Raw genomic sequence first — 18059 nt, 5'->3', positions numbered from 1 at the left:
GCAAGCTGGGTTTCCACTTCTTTTAGCAAATCAGTTGGTAGTTGATTTAAACCCCAGGATCCTGCACCTGAGGAGAGCAAGCTTCTAGAACTGTGCGCCGGGAACAGCGCCCCCCACCCCCACCCCAAGTGTGTTCCCCAAATGCACTTCTCTGAAAACACACGAGTCACTTATGCAAATAATAGGGGTTACCTGGGCTCAGGGAGGAGCTACAAGGAGCTCACGGAGGTCGCTTTAAATCGACCCCAGATGGAGTCACTTGTGCGGAGCCACCTTTAGCAAAACCAAAACACAACACCTAAGCTAATTGAAGTTTCAGCCTCTCCTAGGAGCAGAGATTTAAACCAATTAGTCTGGAATTTCCCTGATCCACTCTAGTGAGGAGGTAGTCTGCTGGATAAGATCCCTGCCCTTCCTCGCCCCAAAGGGAAGGTGACCAGGTCACCTTGCCTGAAACAATTCTTTATTTTTTCTTTTGCTGATAAACACCTTGTCTCTATAAAAGATCCATTTGTTTCCTTGGAGGGCCTGTCTGCTTGTTAAATGGGATGTCTTCTGATCCCTGATTCGTGAATGTTGAATAAAGTCAATTAGATCTTCAAATTTACTTGGTGGAATTTTTTTCTTTTTCACACCTTGCCATGCAGCCTGCAGGATCTTAACTCCCTGACCTGGGCTGGAACCCATGCCCCTTCCATTGGGAGTATGGAGTCTTAACCACTGGACCTCCAGTTTGTTAAGTCTTAACCCTGGACCACCCAAAGCCAAGTTTATTACTTATCCCTTGACAGTCTGACAACACTTCAGAGGGAGATAAGTAAGGCCATAACATTTCTTAAGACTTTGAAATCTGGTTTAAAGCAGGTCTTTGCATGCTAGGGTAGGAACAGGGGTTAGTTAGGGTTGGGAAGGGTTATGATATAATAATTTAGAATGAACACCAGAAAAATGAGGGTTTTCAGGTGAGGGGTTCAAATAGTCTAGGATGCAACCTGTCAATGTTGTAGCCACACATTCTGGGAAATAAACTCACTCAGAAGGACAATGCAGATAGTGGAGTGCAGTTTATTACACCGGCAGGCCCAAGGCAGAGTCTCCTCTTAGCCAAGGACCCCGACCAGTTTTTGTGAAAACCTTATATACCCTAAGTGTACTTGCTCAAACCCACCTCCCCAAATTCCTTGAAACTAGCCTGGACAAGGTAAAAAAGAGATAAGATCAAAGTTAACCCATGATTCATGTATCACAAGACTAGATAAACACTGGATATTTATCAATAAGCCTGTGGTCGTATCCAGATAAACATAATGGAATTTACCACTTTGTTCTGTTACAGAGATAATTAGCATTAGCATATTCTTTTAGGCAACAGAGAGTCCAAGTCCAAGTCCTGAGGCTCTTTTATCCGGGGGTCTGGTTTTCCATTGGGATGCCATTTCTATAGACACCAGGCACAAAGTTCAGAGTCCACTGGGAGGGTGACCATGCGTGTAGCCTGTTGTTCGCAGCCTGGCCTAAGATGGAGTCCAGCTCTGTCTGTTTCCTCCTTCATTCCCCCCTCTTGATGCTCTTAACTCATATTATGAGCATCATTCATAAGGATATATTGCACCCTGGCTCTTCGACCGCCAATTTGGGAGAATGACATCAACCTTCGGGTTACAAAGTTCATAATACATTGTAAAATTCAGGGTCCACAAAGCAGAAATATCAAGGCAACTATAACAATGGTAAATATAGTTTTCCATCAATCGCCCTTCACCCAAGATAGGACCGAAGTCCAGAAAGGAATGTTTTCACTTGACAGTGCTTTTACCTGGTTTTTCATGTCATCTAAAGCAGTGATACATTACCAGATAAGGAATGCATACACAACATTCAACCTTAATTATCGCACAGGTCCCTCCTTGAGCAGCTGTATGTCCAAACCCATTCTATTTTGAATTACCACTTTTCTCATTTGGATTTGCTCTTCATTTAAGGCTTGGATGGCCTTTGTTCTATCTAGGAGGGCCTGTTTTGTGAAATTAATCAGGCCTCTACTTTAATCATAATATCTGTTGTCCCTATAGAGGGTATGAATATGGCAACAATATACTCATACCATTGAAACACAGGTCTTGTCCACCTAGCATGTAAATAAGGTAGATTTATTGGAGCTTGTTGTAGGTTAGGCTTTTGTTACACTGGCATTTATATCAAATATAACCCTATGACCCAAGTCTATTGACTGTAGGTCTGGCTTACACCCAGAGAGCAGGGAGAGATTATGATTGTGTCCCAGAAAAGAGCAGAGTGGTTTAAAATCTCCTTGGTGGAGCGGTGACAGCCACCAGGGAAGTCCATCCATCATAGACAGAGGCATAGCCCCACATACCCAACAGTTGGAGCTATTGTGGAAGTTGGCGTAGGAATGTGCACGTTGATGAGACCAAGCAGCAGGAGTTGATTATGAGGCTTCATCCTCAAGGGGCTCCTCTGGGATCGTCTTTTCCTTCTTCTTAAGGATGATCTTAGTCTCTCAAGGGTCAGCGGGGTCCCTCTGTGCGGTCCACTCAGCGTTTTCTGGATCTGCGTGGTATGCTCTCTTCACCCTCATATGATGGATCCAAGGGGCAATACCTGCAACTTCAACTGCAGTAGGGGTAGTTAGAATAACAGTATAAGGGCCTTTCCACCCGGGGGCTAGTAAATCAAGTTTCCGATCTTTGACCCATACTTGGTCACCAAGCGTAAACTCATGAATCTGTTCCCCAAAGGGGAACAGCACCCTTTCTTGTACAAACTTAGTTACCCAATTTATTACCTTACCCAGTTCCATCTGCTGCGAAATCCTATCCCCCCTTACCTGAGGCAAATTTGTTGACACCTGTTTTATTATGGGATGGGGACTCCCATACACAGTTTCTTATGGAGAATAGCCTTGGGTCTGTGGGGTCATCCTGAGTCTGAGCAGAGCAGTCAAAATCAAGTCCACCCAGGAGCAGTCAGTCTCTCTGATCCACTTGGAGAGTCTCTTTAAGTGTCTGGTTGGTTCATTCCACCATCTCAGAACTCTGGGCCTATATGCAGTGTGCAGTTTCCATTTGATGTTTAAAGCTTTGCTTACTTGTTGTACTAAATCAGCTACAAAAGCCGGGCCATTGTCTGATCCAATGCTGGTAGGAAATCCAAATCTGGGAACTATTTCCCTAAACAGTCACCAGGCTACTTCTGATGGTCTTTCAGTCCAGGTAGGAAATGCTTTTACCCATCTCGAGAACGTACATACCATGACCAGCAGGTAATGGTAGTGTTGGTGAGGTTTCATTTCAGTGAAGTCCACTCCCAGGTGTTCAAGGGGCAGCGTGCCTTTCAGCTGAATACCCGGAGGTTTTTGTCTGAATACGTGAGAGGCAGCATTAACCTGTGAGCAGGCAGCATGGCCTAGGTGGGTCACTTGGTGTGTTTGGATTACCAGAGTGTGTGCCAGCTCCTCCAGTACCAGTAACTTGCCACTTGGCAATTCCCACCATCTCTTTTCAGTCTTTATGGCCCCTTCCGCTTTGGCTAACCTGACAGCCGTTGTCCTTGTTTTATCAGGCTAGTGCCATCAATATAAAGGACCCAACTAGGGTCTGGAACCTTGTCCTTCTTTAAAACAAACCCCAGATACCTTACCTCCTCCTTGCAGATCTGTGCCTTCTTCTTCGACACCTGGTAACCTGCTTCCATCAACAGCTGGAGCAGTGCTTTTGTCTCTTCCCAACCTTTTTCCTTGGTCTCGGCAGCCAGCAGCAGGTCATCCACGTATTGTAGGAGCCAACATCCATACTCTTCCAGATGGAATGAGTCCAGGTCAGAAGCCAAGGTTTCCCCAAAGATGGCTGGGGAGTTCTTACACCCTTGTGGGGGGTCCAGGTGAGCTGTTGTTTGGTGCCCCCGACTGGATCTTCCCATTCAAAGGCAAAGATGGGCTGTGATGCTGGGGTGAGGTGTATGCAGAAGGCATCCTTGAGATCTAGGCAAGTATAAACTTCAATCCTCGGCAGGAGGAGGCTAAGTAAGGTATAGGGGTTTGGAACAGTGGGGTGTAAAGTCACAGTAGCCTGGTTGACTAGCCTGAGATCTTGTACAGGCCTATAGTCCTGTCCTTCTTCCTTTTTGACTGGCAGGATCGGCGTATTCCAAGCCGACTGGCACTCTACTAGAACGCCTGCTTGTTTCAATCTATTGATGTGGGGCAGTACACTGGCCCGGGCCTCTATCTGTAGCAGGTACTGGCGCTTTCTAACCGGAATGGTGCCTGGTTTGAGTTCTATTATCACTGGGGCGTGATGTTTAGCCAGTCTGGGGGCGCGGGGGGAGGTCTTGTCTGTCTTCCGCCCAGACTTCAGGGAATAATTGAGTTAGCTCTCTCTCATGCTCTTCTTGCCCACCCGGTTCTTCCTCCCGAGGCTCATGCAACCTCCACTCATCTTGCAGGGGTATTGAGAGAGCGAGCAAATAAGTCATAGTGCCCATCTGGAAGGTGGACCTCTCAGGGGAGAAAGTCACTTGTGCTCCTAGTTTGAAGAGCAAGTTTCTTCCCAACAGGGGTACTGGGCACTCAGGAATGTAGAGGAATTCATGAATCACTTGGTGCCCCCCGATCTGACATTTTCTGGGCTGGCAAAATGATTTAATCATCTCTTGTCCCGATACCCCAGTTACAGCGGTAGTCTTTCTGGACAGTGCTGCCACAGGTTTTGTTACTACCGACAGTTCTGCTCCTGTATCCACCATGAAGTCAATGTTTTGGTCCCCCACTTTTAAGGGCTCTTGGGGACCTGTTATCTCTGAGCCCGGGCAGCCCTATTTAATTTCCAAGTCAGCAAGCCCCACAACTGCGGGAGCTTCCTCTTCCTTCCTTGCCTTAGGGCACTCATTCTTCCAGTGGCCAAAACCTCAGCATCGGGCACACTGGTTTGGCTGTGACGGGGCCCGGGGCCTCCGTTGGGACTGGTTGAAGGACTGTCCTGTCCCTGGGGCAGAGGAGGTTTTCCAGAGGGCCCGAGATAGACTTTCCCAGAGCAGCAGCTAGCATTGCAAATCTCTTGTCTGTCCTCTTTCGTTCCCTCCAGCTCTCAGGCAGAGCGCAGTGTCTGCTTAATTCCAACGTCTCCCTCCCCTTCCTGTCAGTACTCATCCAGAGAGGCGGATATAGCTTGGGCAGTTCGGCTGGAGCCGGATCCTGGAAGTGCTGGCCAGAGGCTTCTGCCACCGGGATTGGAGCCCGCCAAGGTGGCGGCTCTACGACCTCCGGGAGCAGCGGCTGCTGCAGGAACTTCACCTGACCCTGGATGGGGCATTAAGGCGGCCTCCGGTCCTGGTGGAGCACTGGGCCGGCGGGCGCATCATCATCATTCAGTATGGGGGAGGGACAGGTAATCCTCATCCAAATCCTGCCAGATCCCAGAGGGAGAAAGGGGATCGGGTGTCTTCACCTGCTGGTCAGCAAGGCCAAACCAGAACACCACGTAGTCCAAGCTGTTTCTCCCTTAAAGTCCATTCTGCCTTGGTGGGCTTGATCAGGTGCGGATGAAAACATAGATGGATTAAATATTCCATGTCCCAGGCCATCTCCAGAAAAGCCAATTCATACTCACTTATGTATCCCCCTCCTTCTAGCCTGACAATTTGGAGGGGGTCAAGAATTTCACAGCAGACAGGACACCTCCTGGGGGAGGGCAAAATACGAGCATACAAGGACCAGTTTCCTATCCTAAAAATCCCCTGGTGATCGCTGGTAATAATTTTCCCTGAGACGGCATGGACACACCTCCTAAATGACCTTTGCAAATCCCCTTCCTAAGCCCTAGCATGCTTGTTGACCTGTGTACCAAGCAATCACCGCCTGCCTATTCCAGGCTCCTGTGGGTCCCCGCTCCTTCTAGTCCCTCCCAGGGGGGTGATCAGGCCCCCTCTTCCACCCTGTCGGGTATGTTCCTCCTCACCTGAGCACTCAATTTCCCTGCTGCAGTCCACTACCTGCTAACGTGAAAGGTCCAGGCATTGAGAAGCAGAATCCTTCCAGAAGAGCGAGGCGCCTTCCCCCGCCTTGAAGATTCAAGCCACAAGGCCTCGGAGTAGTCCCAAATGGGGCTTGCCTCCTCAAAGTAAGGAGTTTCCTGGCCCATGCACCAAATGTTGTAGCCACACGTTCTGGGAAATAAACTCACTCAGAAGGACAATGCAGATAGTGGAGTGCAGTTTATTACACCGGCGGGCCCAAGGCAGAGTCTCCTCTTAGCCAAGGACGCCGACCAGTTTTTGTGAATACCTTATATACCCTAAGTGTACTTGCTCAAACCCACCTCCCCAGATTCCCTGAAACTAGTCTGGACAAGGTAAACGAGAGATACGATCAAAGTTAACCCACGATTCATGTGTCACAAAACTAGATAAACAATGGATATTTATCAATAGGCCTGTGGTCATATCCTGATAAACATAATGGAATTTACCACTTTGTTCTGTTACAAAGATAATTAGCATATTCTTTTAGGCAACAGGGTGTCCAAGCACAAGTCCTGAGGCTCTTTTATCTGGGGGTCTGGTTTTCCGTTGGTTTGCCATTTCTATAGACACCAGGCACAAAGTTCAAAGTCCACTGGGAGGGTGACCATGCGTGTAGCCTAATGTTCACAGCCTGGCCTAAGATGGAGTCCAGCTCTGTCTGTTTCCTCCTTCATCAGTTGATGCCTTCTATTGAAGAGCTAATGGGTCTTACTGGAAGTTCCTGGAATAAGCAGTAAAGTTAATTTGGAACATTCATCTTCCTGGGCAAAAGTCTCTTGGAAAAATAAACTGACAGTTGACTCCCTATCCCAATTGAAGCCTTTCAGTTGATATATCTTATCTTGATTCACAAAGAATTTCTAGGTCAAATTTCCACTGGGGAGAAATGTAGAGAAGAAACAATATAATTGAAAATACCTCTCAGTTCTGTCGCTCAGTTGTGTCTGACTCTTTGCGACCCCATGGACTGCAGCATGCCAGGCTTTCCTGTCCATCACCAACTCCCGGAGCTTGCTCAAACTCATGTCCATCGAGTCTGTGATGCCATCACTGAGGATACCTAGGTAGTTCTTTATCACATATTGCCAATGATCACCATGCATATAAGGAAAATCTGCATGCAAAGAAAGACCAAAATAAGCAAAAAAAAAAAGTAACACAAGAGAACAGAGATAATCCAGAGTACAAAGAGAAAGAGAGAAAGATCTAATATACTTAGAGATTCAAGAAGACAAAACATCCATAAAACAAGAACAGGATGCTATATGAAAGAGAAACAGAGAACAAGAATTATTTTGCAGGGACTAAAAATGTGGTTGCAAAAGTGAAATGTTCAGTAGAAGGATTAAAACATAGAGTTGTGTGTGGGGGGTGGATTTTTCTAAAAATAATAGAGTACGGTGGTCCAGTGGTCCACAGGGGACACAGGTTCTCCCTGGTCTGGGAAGACTCCACATGCTGGGGGGCCACTAAGCCCATGCGCTGCAACTACTGAACCCTACGAGCCCTAGAGCCTATGAGCCACAACAAGTGAAGCCACCACAATAAGAAGCCTGAACACCGTAACTAGAGTAGCCCCTGCTCACTGCAACTAGAGAAAGCTTGCACTCAGCAATGAAATCCCAGGACAGCCAAAAATAAATAAATAAAACTTGAAAAATTATAGAGAGCAAAAGAGTGAAAAATGGAAATCAGAGAGAAAAGACACCAAACACAGAAGACAAATTCAGAAGGATCATACAGCTATTAGGAACCCCAGAAGATAATAATGAATAAATTGAAGGGAAGGAAACTATCTTAGAAAAGAATCAGAGATAACTTCAAGACTAAAACTAATGTCTCCATTATGAAAGGGTCTATTGTGTGCTCAAGATAATGAATGAAAAATCATCTGTATCTAGATATGTCCTCATGAAGTTTCAGAATATCGGGAATAAGGGAAGATGATAAACATTTCTAAAGAGAAAAGCTATTCATCTCTAAAGAAACAAGAGTCAAAATGGCTACAAACTTTGCATCAGTAACACTGAATCCGAGGAGATTAAATGGAGAACTGCCTGCACAATTTTGAGAGAAATGAATTTCTATCTTGAATTCTATATCTAGTCAAACAGATAAAGGCTTGTTTTGAAATACAGAGTTGGCTTCTACACTCCTAGAAAGTTGAGGGTGTATACGAGGAAATGTGGTAGTGAACCAAAAAGAAGACAAAATAAGACACAGGAAACAGTGGATCTAAGCCCAAAGATCAGTGGATGAAGATGCCAGGATGATGACTGTGGAGAAAACTTAAGCAGTAATGGGTTCTAATTGGAGGAAGAGGCAAATGCAGCTTGAACTGAATAAATGGTATGAACAATCACTTGGGGGAAAAAAATATGGTATATGTAAGGAGTACAAGAAGAAAGAAAAGTCATCAGAATCTCTAGGAAAAGCCCAAAACTGAAAAAGAAATTCTTGATTAAATGATAGGCAAGATATAATACGACATGATGGTGTTTAAATGACATAGTATTAATTTAATTTAATTGACCGTATGCTTGAAACATTCCGTGGGTTGTAGAATAGAAGGCAAGGAATAGAAAATATAATCCTGCCCATTGTTTGGCCTGAGTGTGCCCAGTTTTCACAAGTACTGTTCATTAGACCTCAGACTTTAGAATCAACATAGAAAGATCTGGAAGACTTTGTTTTGATGGCTGGAAAAATTGTAAATACTAAAAATCTTGACTATGTAAATGAAAGGCTGAGAAAAAGTTTGCATGTGGAAGTGTGGAGAGAAAGAGGAGTTATAAACTGGCCTCTCACTAGAGACACCGAGGAAGAGATGGAACCAAAATATAATAATTTATTTGAAAGGAAAAATAGGGAAATCCTTAGTGGTCTAGTAGTTAGGGGGCTTCTTCCCTCATGGCTCAGATGGTAAAGAATCTGCCTGCAACACAGGAAGTGAAGGTGAAGGTGAAGGTGGAAGTCTATCAGTCTGAAGGACGAAAGAGAACAGGCTCCATCTTGAAAGCAGGACTCCATCTTGGGTCGGACTGTGGACTTTGAGCTATATGCCCAGTATCTATAGAAATGACATACCAGCTGGAAAACCAGCCCCCTTGATGGAAGAGCCCCAGGGCTCATACCTAGACTCTCTGTTGCCTAAAAGAATACCCTAATTATCTGTGTAACCAAATAGAATCATAAATTCTATTATGCTTATTGAGGTATGACCACAAGCCTATTGATAATTGTCCTCTGTTAACTACCTAAGCTTAAGGCATATGAATCACGGGTTAACTTTGATTGTATCTTTCTTTTCCTTTGTTCAGACTAGTTTCAGGTGTGAGGCGAGCAGAAGTAATGCCATGGCAGGCAGCTTAGATTAGGAGTACGCCTTCCTACTTCTGGGTGGTAAGATTATCAGGCCACCTGGATACAATCAGCTTTTGCTTAACACTGACCCCTGTTTGCCAATTAGGAAATTAAGAATGGGGCGGAACCCCACCCCCACCCCCCACCCCGCCCCGCCTCGCCCCGGGAAAGTCCCACGCGCGCGAAAGTTTTGACCAATGAAATTGCTTTGCAAACTTGTAACCAATCCGCTTAAACCAACTACCAACGGCGTGTGCTCACCCTATAAATTTGTGTAATAGCTTTGGCGCGGGGCTCTCTGACCCGCACCACTGTGTTGGATGCGGCAGGAGCCCTGACTCGAGTCAGCAATAAACTTCCCTTTTTGCCAGTTGCATTGTCTTGGAAGACTTCTCTCTTCCCGCTCGGGGATTCGGACATCAGGCATAACACAGGGAATTTGGGGAGGTGGGTTTGGGCACGTACACTTAGGGTATATAAGGTTTTCAGAGAAACTGGTCAGGTCCTTGGCTAAGAGGAGACTCTGCCTTGGGCCCACCGGTGTAATAAACTGCACTCCACTATCTGCATTGTCCTTCTGAGTGAGTTTGTTTCCCAGAACGTGTGGCTACAACATTTGGTGCATGGGCCGGGAAACTCCTCACTCTGAGGTGACAAGTCCCATTTGGGACTACTCCGAGGCCTTGCGGCTTGAATCTTCTAGAGGAGGGAAGGCGCCTCGCCCTTCTGGAAGGATTCTGCTTCTCGATGCCTGGACCATTCACGTTAGCAGGTAGTGGGCGGCAGCAGGGGAACTGAGCGCCCAGGTGAGGAGGAACCCACCCAGTAGGGTGGAAGAGGGGGCCTGATCACCTCCCTGTGAAGGGGCACAGACCCACAGGAGCCTGGAATAGGCAGGTGGCAACGATTGCTTGGTACACAGGTTGACGAGCGTGTTAGGGCTTAGGAAGGAAATTTGTGAAGGTCATTTAGGAGGTGGTATCCACGCCATCTTGGGGAAAAATATTACCAAGCAATTCCCAGAGGAGTTTTAGGAGAAGAAACTTGGTTTTTATGTGCTCATATTCTGCCCTCCCCAAGGAGGTGTCCCATCTGCTATGAAATTCTTGACCCCCTCGAAATTGTCAGGCTAGAAGGAGGGGGATACATAAGTGAGTACGAATTGGCTTTTCCGGAGACGGCCTGGGACGTGGGATATTTAACCCATCTGTATTTTCATCCCCACCTCATCAAGCCCACCAAGGCAGAATGGACTTTAAAAGTTAAGGGGAAAACAGTCTTGGACCTCGTGGTGTTCTGGTTTGGCTGTGCTCCGAAGCTGTGCCGGCTTCACCGGCAGGTGAAGACACGCCGATCCCCCTTCTCCCTCTGGGACCTGGCTGTGCTCCACCAGGCCCGGAGGCTGCCTTAATGCCCAATCCAGGGCCAGGTGAAGTTCCTGCAGCAGCCACTGCTCTTCCACCAGCTCTCCCGGAGTTCGTAGAGCCGCCGTTTCAGCAGGCTCCAATCCCAGCAATGGAGACCTCAGGTCAATGCCCCCAGAATTCCACCTCAGCTGGACCTCCTAGATTGTATCCACCTCTCACATTAAAGTTGCAGGTGTCACTCCCTGGATTCACCCCACGAGGGTGAAGAGCGCATACCACGCAGACCTGGAGGACGCCGAGCAGACTACACTAAAGGACCCCACTGATCCCCATGAATCCAAGATCATCTTAAAGAAGAAAAAGAGAGGAAGCTCTCCAATCAACTGCTGCTACAAGGACTTGCTGGTATCATCTTGAGACTAGCCATAGTTTCAGTACAAAGAGGGACCTGTGCTACAATTAAAGTTGAATGTTGTGTATATATTCTTGATTTATCTGGCTATATATCAGCCACCCTAGATGACATGAAAGGTCAGGTCAAAGTCAGATGATAATCTTCCTTTTTGAACTTCAGTCCTATCTTGGGTGAAAGATGATTGGTGAAAACTATATTTACCATTGTTACAGTTGCCTTGATAGTTCTGCTTTGTGGACCCTTTATTTTACAATGTATTATGAACTTTGTAACCCGAAGGTTGATGTCGTTCTCCCAAATTGGAGGTCAGAGAGTCAAGATGCAATATATCCCTATTAATGATGTTCATACTTTGTTAAGAGCATCAAGAGGGGGGAATGAAGGAGGAAACAGACAGAACAGGCTCCATCTTGGGTCGGACTGTGGACTTTGAGCTATATGTCCAGTACCTATGGAAACGACATACCAGCTGGAAAACCAGGCCCCCTGGATGGAACAGCCCCAGGGCTCGTACCTAGACTCTCTGTTGCCTAAAGAATACCCTAATTATCTGTGTAACCAAATAGAATCATAAATTCTATTATGCTTATTGGGGTATGACCACAGGCCTATTGATAATTGTCCACTGTTAACTACCTAGGCTTAAGGCATATGAATCACAGGTTAACTTTCTTTTCCGTTGTTCAGACTAGTTTCAAGGAATTTGGGGAGGTGGGTTTGAGCAAGTACACTTAGGGTATATAAGGTTTTCACAAAAACTGGTCGGGGTCCTTGGCTAAGAGGAGACTCTGCCTTGGGCCCGCTGGTGTAATAAACTGCACTCCACTATCTGCATTGTCCTTCTGATTGAGTTTGTTTCCCAGATCGAGTGGCTACAACAAATCATGTCTGAGACTCTCTGACCCCATGGCCTTAGTCCATGGAATTCTCTAGGCCAGAATACTGGAGTGGGTAGCCTTTCCCTTCTCCAGGTGATTCTCCCAACCCAGGGATCGAACCTAGGTCTCCCACATTGTAAGTGGATTCTTTACCAGCTAAGCCCAAGAATACTGGAGTGGGTAGCCTATCCCTTCGCCTGTGGATCTTCCCAACCCAGGAATCAAACCGGGGTCTCCTGCATCGCAGGCAGATTCTTTACCAACTGAGCTATGAGGGAAGGCCAAGACAGGACACCTTGGTTCAATCCCTCGGTCAGGAAGATCCCCTGGAGAGGGGAATGGCTACCTACTCCAGTATTCTTGCCTAGAGAATTCCATGGACAGAGGAACCTGGCAGGCTGCAGTCCATGGGGTCGCAAAGAGTCAGGGACTAACATTTTCACTTTCCAGTGGTTAGGACCCTGTGTTTTTATTGCCAAGGGCCAAGGGTTCAATCCCTGGTCGGGGAATTAAGATCCCACAAGCCGTGAGGCCTTGCCAAAAAATTAAATTTAAAAATAATAATAAAAATAAAAACAAAATAACAATATAGATAGTCATCATTGGGAAGAAGAGAGGAAGAGGGAATGTAAATAAGTTAAATGCCTCATATTTTATATTGGAACATCAACAGTCACTGAAATCAGAATATAAAGAAATAAAGTATGCGCATTTGAGCTAGGATTTTTGGAAATAACTTCCAGAAGAAACAAAAATAGAAACTGTTAAAAAGGGTTGCCTCTAGGTCGAGGGAGTGGGGTGGGGTGGAACAGGATGGGCAGGGGTGAGGCACTGTTGTTTTTAATGGTAATTGCCTCTGTTCTGCTGGATTCGTTATCAAGTGAATGCAGCATTTTAATTTGGAAAAAGAGAAAAATTGCAAATCTGGAAGGCTTGCTGAGGAGAGAAAGTTATTTCCCACCTGGGCCAGGTCTGTGATCACACCTGCTAGCAGAGAAAAACAGGTTTGGACCCTTGGAGACAGCAGATCACCCTCAGAGCATTTAACTTGAGCTTGAAAAATTAATTCAATGCACTTAACCTTTTTGTTCTTGGTTTGCGGCCAAAATTAAAATTAACTTGCATTTTTTTGGACACTGATCGGAAGTGACTTGGGAAATGTGTAGGAAAAATACTGAGAGGAAATCTGCCAGTGTAATTTTTTTTCCTCTGTCTTTTTACGCTTTTTCTTCTCAAATTTTCTACCATTATGATGAGGGGAAATGAGATTTTCTTTTTTAAAGAGGCCCAGTTTTATTAATACAACTTCAACGCAAAGAAGGAATTTCACATGGTCTGTAAGGGTGGCAGCTGTCTGCTTTGCTGGCCACCATATTTTCAGCACCAGCAAAAGCTTGTTGAATGAATAAATACAATCTAACCTCCCGGGCTGGCAGTGACCAGTGAATATTTATTGGTGGGAGCAGCCTGGGAGTGGAGAGTAAGGATCCTGACTGAGAAGGTTCCTAGGAGGGGGAACTTTTGATGCTACACCTGGAACAATCCCAGGCAATAGAAATGAATTGGTACCAAGCCTAGGAGAGGACTAGCTATTCATAACCACCCTCCCAAGCCACCACCCCACACACTTCTGGTCAAAATTTGTAAGCTCAGAACTTAATCAAATAAGAAAACAACTGAAATCCTCCACTCCTATTCCCCATTCTCAGCCTTCCCCAGACATGCAAAACCATCCCTTCGCTGATGACTCCTGGCCTTCCCTCCTACACCTCCCCCCATCCATTAGCCAGCTGAACCGATGCTCCACCAAAGACCTCTCCTGCTTTTTTTTTTTAATTATTTTTAATTGGAGGATAATTGCTTTACAATGTTACGCTGGTTTATGCCATACATCAACATGAATCAGCCATAGGTATACACATGTCCCACCCCTCTAGGTTGTCAGAGAGCACCCAGATTTGAGCTCCCTGTGTCATAGAGCAAATTCCCACTGGTTGCCTATTTTACATATGGTCATATATACATATTTCAATGCTACTTTCTCAATTCATCCCACCCTCTCCTTCTCTTACTGTGTGCACAAGTCTGTTCTCTATATCTTCATCTCCATTACTGGCCTGCAACTAGTTCATCAGTAGCATCTTTCTAGATTCCACATATATGCGTTAATATACAGTAGTTGTTTTTCTCTTTGTGACTTACTTCACTTTATATAATAGCCTCTAGGTTCATCCACCTCATTAGAATTGACTCAAATGTGTTCCTTTTTATGGCTGAGTAATATTCCATTGTATATACGTACCACACCTTCTTTATCTATACATCTGTGGATGGACATCTAGGTTGCTTCCATGTCCTACCTATTGTAAATAGTGTTGCAATGAACACTGGGGTATATTTGTCCTTTTCAATTATGGTTTCCTCAGGGTATACCCCCAGTCATGGGATTGCTGGAAGACCACTCCCTTTTACTCACCTCAGCAGATATACCTTAGCCCACATCTTACTTCTTTGTAGCATCTTTGTTTTTTACTGTCATTTTGAAACCCTCTTTCCTCGGCCTCTACCTCTTTGGCTTCTCATTTCCTTCATTAGTCATTTTAAGGAAGATAAATGCACTATCTTTAAGTTGGTTCATTCATTTTTTAACCAAACTTGGTATCATAAATTGAGCTGATACAGAAATTTCACACTTGATAACTGAATTCACTCCAAAGTATTTTAAATTGGAACTGGTTTTAGCTTTTGATTTATTTTTAGTATTTATTTATTTTTGGTTGCCCTGAGTCTTCACTGCAGCTCGAGGGCTTAGTTGCCCTGTAGCATGTGGGATCTTAGTTCCCCGACCAGAAACTGAACCCATGTCCCCTGCATTGGAAGGTGGATTCTTCACCACTGGACCACCAGAGAAGTCCAGGTTTTTATTCTGAAACTTTATTTTGAACAATTTTAAACCTACAGAAAAGTTTCAAGTACAGTACAATGAGGGCTTCCCTCATAGCTCAGTGGTAAAGAATCCACCTGCCAATGCAGGAGATGTGGGTTCGATCTCACTTAGAAAGAACCCCTGAAGAAGGAAACGGCAACTCACTCCAATATTCTTGCCTGGAAACCATTGATAGAGGAGGCTGGCAGGCTATAGTCCATGGGGTATAAAAGAGTCAGGCACAACTTAGCAAATAAACAACAATAGTAGAGTGAACACCCTTAGACCTTCCCCCTGTATTCACCAATGACCAAATTTTTCCCACATTTATTTTACCTTTCTTTTCATATATATACATTAATATACTTTCATCTTCTTATTCTTACTGATACATGTAAGATTAAGTAGCAGGTATCATAGCCTTTTACCCTACATAGTTCAGCTTGGATCTCCTAAGAACAAAGATTTTATTTAAATAAATTCTTTTATTTGTTATTTATTTATTTTTGGGGCTATGCCATGCAGCTTGCAGGATCTTAGTTCCCAGATGACTAGGCACTGAACTCCAGGCTGTGGCACCAAGTCTTAACCACTGGATGGCTAGGGAACTCCCAAAGATTTTCTCTTTCTTAACTACAATATAACTATCAAATCTGGATACTTAATATCTGTACAACACCACTGGGGCTTCCCATGTGGCACAGTGGTAAAGAATCTGCCTGCTCATGCAGGAGATGCCAGAGACTCAAGAGACTTGGGTTCGATCCCTGGGTCGGGAAGATCCCCTGGAGTAGGAAATGGCAACCTGTTCCAGTATTCTTGCCTGGAAAATTCCCTGGACAGAGGAACCTGCCAGGCTACGTCCATGGGGTCGCAAAGAATCAGGCACAACTGAGTGACTGAGTGCACACACACACACACAATATCATTATCTAGTACAAAATCTACATTCAAGTTTCCCTGATTGTCCCAATAATGTGTGTTATAGCAACTGTTTCTTCTGATCCAGGGTCAAAGGTCACCATGTTATGCCTTTTTAGGCTCCTTTTATTGAGACTGGTTTCTTGGCCTTGTTTTGTCTTTCACGACATTGTTGGTTTTGTGTCCAGGTTGGTTGTTTCACAGATGGTGTAAAGGGAAAACTCACTTCCTGTTGTGTGTCTCCTGTGCTCTCAATACTCCTACTCCTCCACTTCACTTCTGACACCAGATGTATGCTTTTTCCACACGTCAGGCATTTCTGTGACACCACCTGAGTGTCCCACAATTTAACTCCAATTCCAGCACCATCTACCTAGAGATAGCATAGATCCCCACAAGTTAAGGGCTCAATCCTGTAAGACTATCCCCTCCCCATATGCTTGAGACACTAAGGGAAAGTCTAGGTTGATACCATGCATCTGACCAACCAGCTATGAAAAAGTGAAAGTGAAGTCACTCAGTCGTGTCCGACTCTTTGCGACCCCATGGACTGTAGCCCACCAGGCTCCTCCATCCATGAGATTCTCCAGGCAAAAATACTGGAGTGGGTTGCTGTTTCCTTCTCCAGGGGATCTTCTGGACCCAGGGATCGAACCCAGGTCTCCTGCATTGCAGGCAGACACTTTAACCTCTGAGCCAGTCCTCTTCAAGCTATGAAGCAGTGGTTAATTAATCACTGATTAATTTGCTAAATAGGTTCACAGAGCTCAAGAGAACCGTTTACTTACTAGATTATCAGTTTATTACAAAAGGATACAACTCAGGAACAGCCAATGGAAGAGATGCACAGAGCAAGGTGTGTAGGAAGGGGCATGCACCCTCCCAGCCCCTCCACCTGTCCGTTGAACCCAGAAGCTCTATAAACCTGGTCCTTTTGCAGTTTTATGGAGACTTTTTCACATAGACATGATTGATTAAATCATCAGCCACTGGTGCTTGAACTCCATCTCTAGCCTGTCCCTGGAAGTTTGGGATTGACAGTCCAACCCTCTAATCACTTGATTGGTTTCCCTGGTAACCTGCCCCTATCCCCCAGAGGCTTTCCAAAAGTCACTCCATTAACATAAACTCAGGTGTGGTAGAAAGGGGTTATGACACTTGTTATGACACATTCTTTTCACCTTTATGGCCCTGGCATTTTTTCAGAAACCAAGGACAAAAGACCAAAAGCTAAAAGAAAAGATATTCCCATTACTCTTATGGATTGGGAAATTCCAAGGGCTTTAGGCACTCTGGGCCAGAAATGGAGACAAAGATGAAATATATATATCTTATTATAAATCAAAATATCACAGAACATCCCTTACTTTTTTCTTTATTTTAATGAATAAATCAGATTGCACATTTTTGGCAGCGAAGACCTAGAAATGCTGTAGTGTCCTTCTTGGTGCCTCATACCAGGTCATACAGGTCGTAATTCATCCCATTAGTGGTGATGTTAACTTTGATCCCTTGGTTAAGGTTATGTGTGCCAGGTTCCTCCACTCTAAAGTTACATTTATCATTTTTGAAATGAATGAATAGTCTGTAGAAGGAATTCCCTGTTTGTCTAATGGCTAGGACTCTGTGCTTCCACTGCAGCGGTCATGGGCTTGATCCCTGCCGGTGGAACTAAGATCCCACAGGCCACATGGGAAAAAAAAAAAAAAAGTCTGTGGAAAGACATTTGAGACCCTATAAATATCCTGTCCTCCAACAAACTTTTGTCTGAAGATTTTAACATCCTTTAATGATTCTTGCCTGAATCAATTATTACTAGGTTGATTTAAAGACGTGGACTTCATAATTGTCCCTCTGTATTTATAAACTATGGTATACTATAATTTCTCTTCTTCCCCAACTTATTTGTCTTTAGTTTTAGGATAACTGTGTGTCCATTAGTTATGTATTGTTTCATGTATTATAACCTATTAAGTCATCCTCCATTTCAATATTTATATTGTCCAGTTTCATCCAGTGGGAGATTTTTCCATTTGATCCCTGTACCCTCTTTAGTTTTTGAGCTTTTCCTTCTTGTTGTCCTTATTCTCTTCCTCTTTGCCTTCTCCTCTTTCTCTTTCTTCTCCCCCACCCCTGCACCTCTCTCTTCC

At 44.8% G+C, this 18059-nt stretch overlaps 1 long non-coding RNA gene across 1 annotated transcript in view; it reads right to left on the bottom strand.

Annotated features, from left to right (window-relative positions):
* Positions 1 to 1051: 1051 nt before the first annotated feature.
* LOC133057178 (uncharacterized) overlaps positions 1052 to 18059 on the bottom strand; it is a 30587-nt gene continuing 13579 nt past the window's right edge. The window contains exons 2-3 of the long non-coding RNA XR_009692981.1: positions 6958 to 7153; positions 1052 to 2634 (exon numbers count right to left, since the gene is read on the bottom strand). This is a non-coding gene — a long non-coding RNA (uncharacterized LOC133057178). The remainder of the gene's footprint in view (positions 2635 to 6957; positions 7154 to 18059) is intronic.

The sequence above is a fragment of the Dama dama genome, chromosome 5 (genome assembly GCF_033118175.1).
Source record: "Dama dama isolate Ldn47 chromosome 5, ASM3311817v1, whole genome shotgun sequence".
Classification (NCBI taxonomy): Eukaryota; Metazoa; Chordata; class Mammalia; order Artiodactyla; family Cervidae; genus Dama; species Dama dama.
Note: the sequence above shows the minus strand (reverse complement) of the source record. Positions and strands in the feature narration are given on the sequence as shown.